Here is a 6,799-nt window from a genome sequence, read left to right on the forward strand (position 1 = left end):
TAACGCGGCGGGTGGTCGCGCCCACACTGACCTGGGGGTCCAGTGGCGAGTGCGGCTCCGCTGGGGGTGAGGACGCATCTCTGTGCGGTCAGCGGCGGTTGAAGAGCTGCCTCCTGTCTGTCCCACCGCATGCAGCGACAGCCTTGGGCCGATTCCACGGAGCTGCTGCGGAAGGACTGCCGGGAATCAAAGTAGGGCTCAGGCGAGGCCGGGCGCGGTGGCTCACGCCTGTAATCCCAGCACGTTGGCAGGCCGAGGCAGGCGGATCACTAGGTCAGGAGTTCGAGACCAGCCTGGCCAACGTGGTGAAAACCCTTCTCTCCTAAAAATACAAAAATTAGCCGGGCATGGTGGCGCGCGCCGCTCATCCCAGCTACTCAGGAGGCTGAGGTAGGAGAATCGGGTTGCAGTGAGTCGAGACTGTGCCACTGCGCTCCAGCCTGGGCAACACAGCAAGACTCTATCTAAAAAAAAAAAAGAAAAGTGAAAGGAAACAGACCTCCCCGCCGACCACAAAGCCAAATTTAAGAAATATAAAGCAATATAGGCTGGGTACGGTGGCTCAGGTGTGTAATTTTTAGCGCTTTGGGAGGCCGAGGCGGGAGGATCCCGTGTTGCCAGACTGGGCAACATAGCAAGACACCATCTCTACAAAAAAAAAAAAAATTAGCCGGGTGTGGTGGTACACACCTGTGATCCCAGCTACTCTGGAGGCTGAGGCAGGAGAATCGCCTTAGCTGGGGAGTTCAATGTTACAGTGAGCCGAGATCGTGCCACTGCACTCTAGGCTGGGCGCAGAGTGAGATCCTGCCTCTAGGAAAGAGAAAAACACCGGCTGGGCGTGGTGGCTCGCGCCTGTAATCCCAACACTTTGAAAGGCCAAGGCGGGTGGGTCATTTGAGGTCAGGAGTTCAAGACCAGCCTGGCCAACATGGTGAAACCTCCTCTTTACTAAAAATAAAAAAAATTAGCCGGGTGTAGTGGTGGGCGCTTGTAATCCCAGCTACTCGGGAGGCTGAGGCAGGAGAATCACTTGAACCTGGCAGGTGGAGGTTGCAGTAAGCCGAGATCTCACCACTGCACTCCAGCCTGGGCAACAGAGACTGCAGCACTGCAGTCTCAACTTCCCGGGTTCAGGTGGTTCTCCCACCTTAGCCTTCCCAGTAGCTGGGACTGCGGGCACATGCCAGCATGCCTGGCTAATTTTTGTATTTTTTGTAGAGACAGGGTTTCACCATGTTGCCCAGGCTGGTCTTGAACTCCTGGACTCAAGTGATCCAGCCACCTCAGTCTCACAAAATGCTGGGAGTACAGGTGTGAGCTACTGCGTTTGGCTAATAGTAATGAACTCTGAACAGAAGGAAAACATGGAATTATTTTCTTAGTTATGTTTTATCTACATTTTCTGGTTTTTCTCAACATGTAAAGCTAAAGTTACATTTTTAAAAATCAACAAGGGGCCAGGTATGGTGGCTCACACCTGCAATGCCAGCACTTAGGCAGAGGTGAGCAGATCACCTGAGGTCTGGAGTTCAAGACCAGCTTATCCAACATGGTGAAACTCTGTCTCTACTAAAAATACAAAAATTAGCGAGGCGTGGGAGTAGGCACCTGTAAACCCAGCTGCTCAGGAGGCTGAGACAGGAAAATCACTTGAACCTGGGAGGCAAAAGTTGCAGTGAAGCGACATCTTCCCATTGCACTCTAGTCTGGGAAACAAGTGAAACTCCATCTCAAAAAAAAAAATAAGACCTCAGAACAAAAAAAAAAGAATATAAATATTTATTTTAGTTAACTTGTACAAATTTGATTTCTGGAAAAGTAATGGAATAGATTTTCTGAGAAAAAAAATCCACCACTTCGGCCGGGCATGGTGGCTCACACCTGTAATACCAGCACTTTGGGAGGCCAAGGTGAGCGGATCACCTGAGGTCGGGAGTTTGAGACCAGCCTGACCCACATGAAGAAACTCCGTCTCTACTAAAAATACAAAAATTAGCCAGGCGCGGTGGCACACACCTGTAATCCCAGCTAATCAGGAGGCTGAGGCTGGAGAATTGCTTGAACCCAGGAGGCAGTGGTTGCAGTGCAAGGGGATTGTACCATTGCACTCCAGCCTGGGTGACAAGAGTGAAACTCAGTCTAAAAAAAAAGGCAGACTGAGTGAAAGGATTAAAAAAGAAAACATGATCCATGCTCCACCAATGAGCTAAGTACAAGAGAAACATTTTAAATTAGAAGAAGCAAAACAGATTGAAAGTAAAAGGATCCAAAAAGATACAACGTTCAAACAGTAACCAAAAAAGCTGAAGTGGCTGTGCTAATATCAAATGAGATACACTTTAAAACAGGGCTGGCCCTGTGCCTCACCCCTGTCATTCCCAGCACCAGCATTTTGGGAGGCTGAGGCCGGCGGATCACCCAAGGTCAGGAGTTAGAGACCAGCCTGGCCAACATGGCGAAACCCCATCTCTACTAAAAATACAAAAATTAGCCAGCCATGGTGGTGCGTGCCTGTAGTTCCAGCTACTTGGGAGACTGAGGCAGGAGAATTGCTTGATCCCAGGATGCAGAGGTGCAGTGAGCCAAGATGGCACCACTGCACTCCAGCCTGGGTGACAGAGTGAGACCCCATATCAAAAACAAAAATTAGGACTTTTCTGGCGGATGCTGTTAAGAAGTAGAACTGCAGGTCTGAGACTACTGCCCTTAGAAAGGGCTGTTTGCCAAGTTGGCATCTGGGAACTTGGATTCAGAGAGGCCTCTCACCATTTCCTAACTGACAAGGGTGGTTCACTGTGCCTAAACTGTTGGTACAAACAACACAGTTTATGCTGGTTTCCTCTATTTATTTATTTTTGAGAAGGAGTCTTGTTCTGTCACCTAAACTGGAGTGAGTGGCATGAGTGCAACCTCTGCCTTCCAGGTTCAAGCAATTCTGCTTCAGTCTCGAGTAGCTGGGATTACAGGCATGCACCACCACAGCCAGCTGATTTGTGTACTTTTAGTAGAGACGGGGTTTCACCTTTTTGGCTAGACTGGTCTCAAACTGCTGACCTCAAATGATCCACCCAACTCGACCTCGCAAAGTGCTGGCATTAGAGGCGTGAACCACTGCACCTGACTTACGCTTTCCTAGAGTGCCTGAAATTTTGATGCGTGGCTGAACACTGATAAAAATTTCCTGGACTCTTAGACTCACGCTAGCCTCCCCGGTGCATGGCATTTCACACTTGTGGTCATAACTCATGGTGGGGGAAATTTGGCACATGCTGGGTGACTTCATTAGAAAAGAACTTTTGGAAGTTCGCTCCTGCTTTTCTCTAGACATTGCCCCATGGACCTTTTTCCTTTGTTTCCTTTCATTGTAATAAATCATAGCTGTGAGTATGACTACACTGAGTCCTTTGGGTCCTCCTAGTGCATCATCAAACCTTGGAGGTGTCTTGGGGACTCCTGACACAAATGCTTCATAAGAATAAAGTCTGGGTGCGGTGGCTCACGCCTATAATCCCAACACTTTGGGAGGCCACAGTGGTGGGTGGATCACCCGAGGTCAGTAGTTCGAGACCAGCCTGACCAACATAGAGAAACTCCATCCTTACTAGAAATATAAAGTTAGCTGGGTGTGGTGGTACATGCCCGTAATCCTAGCTAAATTGGGAGGCTGAGGCAGGAGAATCACTTAAACCTGGGAGGCAGAGGTTGTAGTGAGCCGAGATCACACCATTACACTCTAACCTGGGCTACAAGAGCGAAACTCATATCAAAAAAAATAAATAAATAAATAGCTGGGGGTGGTGGCGTGCACCTGTAGTACCAGCTACTCAGGAGGCTGAGGCAGAAAAATCACTTGAACCTGAGAGGCAGAAGTTCCAGTGAGCCGATGATCTTGTCCCTGCACTCCAGCCTGGACAACAGAGCAAGAATCCATCTCAAAAAAAAGGCTCGGGCACAGTGGCACACGCCTGTAATCCCAGCACTTTGGGAGGCCAAGGCAGGTGGGTCACAAGGTGAAGCGATGGAGACCATCCTGGCCAACATGGTGAAACCCTGTTTCTACTAAAAATACAAACAATTAGGCGGGCGTGGTGGCACGTGCCTGTAATCCTAGCTACTCAGGAGGCTAAGGCAGGAGAATCACTTGAGCCTGGGAGGTGGAGGTTGTGATGAGCTGAGATCAAGCCATTGCACTCCAGCCTGGGCAACAAGAAAAACTCTGTCTCAAAAATAATAATCATAATAATATGGGCTGGGCGTGGTGGGTCATGCCTGTAATCTAGCACTTTGGGAGGCCAAGGTGGGCGGATCACCTGAGGTCAGGAGTTCAAGACCAGCCTGGCCAACATGATGAAACCCTGTCTTTAAAAAAAAAAAAGAATATAAACAAGAACTCAAAGATGACAACAGATTACGTGAACAAAACAAAACTGCAGAGCTAAACAAACAGAACATCACCATTATTCTGTGAGTGGTTATAGACACAGAGGATATGAAATAGAGAGAAGATCCAACATAAGGATAATTGGTCCATGAAATAGAAAACTCAGCCCAGCACAGTGGCTCTCACCCCTGTAATCTGAGCACTTTGGAGGCCAAGGCGTGTGGATCATGAGGTCAGGAGATTGAGGCCATCCTGGCCAATGTGGTGAAACCCCGTCTCTACTAAACACAAAAAATTAGCTGGGTGCGGTGGTGCATGCCTGTAGTCCCAGCTCCTCAGGAGGGGGGGAATCGCTTGGACCTGGGAGGCAGAGGTTGCAGTGAGCCGAGATTGTGCTACTGCATTCCAGCCTGGGCAACAGAGTGAGACTCCGTCTCAAAAAAATAAATAAAAAATAGAAAACTCACCTGATGGAACCACACACACACACAGGAAGGTGGTAGTGGTAGTTTGGGGATATTCAAAGACAAAGTAATTCAAAAATTGCCAGAAATAAAGGAAAAACAACCTACAAAAGAAAAAATGTATTGTGTACCGGGAAAAATGATGTAGATTGATCAATACTGAGACATATTTTGAGTCATTGAGCTTTAAGGATGAAAACCTAAATCTGCAGGCACCAGGCAGGAGAGGGTAGAATCAAAAAAGAACCTTCACTGTTACCTATTTCCCTACAACAATTGAAGCAAAGATGGCGAAATACTGGGATTTTTTTATCTATTATCTGTTTTTTTGTATAATTGAGATTTTTGTTTTTCACTTTATTTTATTATTATTTTTTTGAGACAAAGTCTCGCTCTGTCACCCAGGCTGGAGTGCAGTGGCATAATCTTGGCTCACTGCAACCTCTGCCTCCCAGGTTCAAGCAATTATCTGCCCCAGCCTCCAGAGTAGGTGGCACCCGCCACCACGCCCAGCTAATTTCTGTATTTTTAGTAGAGACGGGGTTTCACCATCTTGGCCAGGCTGGTCTTGAACTGTTGACCTTGTGATCCACTCGCCTCAGCCTCCCAAAGTTCTGGGAGTACAGTGGCATGATCTCAGCTCACTGCAACTTCCACCTCCTGGGTTCAGGTGATTCCCCTGTCTCAATCTCCTGAGTAGCTGGGACTCCCTGCAGGTGCATGCCACCATGACCGGCTAGTTTTTTGTATATTAGTAGAGATGGGGTTTCACCATGCTGGCCAGGATGGTCTCGATCTCCTGACCTTGTGATACACCTGCCTTGGCTTCCCAAAGTGCTGGGATTATAGGCATGAGCCACCGTGCCCCGCAAAGATATTTTATATTAAGAAAAATGGGCCGGGCATGGTGGCTCATGGGATTACCAGCACTTTGGGAAGCCGAGGTGGGCAGATCACCTGAGGTCAGGAAGTCAAGACCAGCCTGGCCAACACGATGAAACCCCATCTCTACTAAACATACAAAAATTAGCCACACGTGGTGGCAGGCTACTGTAATCTCAGCTATTCGGGAGGCTGAGACAGGAGAATCACTTAGACCTGGGAGGCAGAGGTCGCTGTGAGGTGAGATCGCACCATTGCATTCCAGCCTGGGGACAAAGCAAGACTTCATCTCAAAACAAAAAAGATTGAAGCAAAAGATCTCATCAAAGGAAAAAAAAGATAAATGAAAACACACATTCTTCCGTTTTTGTCATTTGCAGTTATACTCTTCTGAAGCACAGAAATAAAGAATGTTATTAAAAATCAAGCTGGCTTCAGAGGGCAGCCTCTGAAAATCGCCCCATTTATTGCTGACTTAAAAACACAACAGCAAACCATAAATACTTTCATCATGGATATTCTCAAACATACAGATAAAGAAGAGAGAAAAGCATGCAATTCACATAACTTTAGATCCACTACCCAAGTTCATCAACTTCCTGCCAATGTTTCCATTTTTAATCTTGCTGGGAAAGGTAGTCATGTATGTGGTCTTTTGACCCGTTTGGCAGTAGTAGAATAGGCCTTGGGCCTGTAACATTTTCTTCCTAAGGGAAAAATAAAGACCCCTTGCAACTTGGGCTGGGTTTATTTCCCTGTGGGATAGTATCTTTCTCTGCTTCAGACTCAGTGTTGTCTTCCTTGTTCTTCTAAAGCATGTGTTCAATGTGGTAGATGGCCATCCTCACTATTCCATCTTTCCTGGTGGGGAGGACACAGGGTCTTTTCTGTGCAGCACAGGAGGGGTGCAAGCTGAATGCCACCCTACGTTGGCTGAAGGTTGGACGGAAGCTAATCTTGCCTGTCCCTTCTCTATGTGAGTAAAATGTTGTTCATCACATATGCAAGTTCATCTGCAAACTGTGGAGTGAGTAGACATTCTGACACTGCTGCTCCTGTGCTCCTGGTG

The sequence above is a fragment of the Sapajus apella genome, unplaced genomic scaffold, assembly GCF_009761245.1.
Source record: "Sapajus apella isolate SASKATOON/1434 unplaced genomic scaffold, GSC_monkey_1.0 scaffold113, whole genome shotgun sequence".
Lineage (NCBI taxonomy): Eukaryota > Metazoa > Chordata > Mammalia > Primates > Cebidae > Sapajus > Sapajus apella.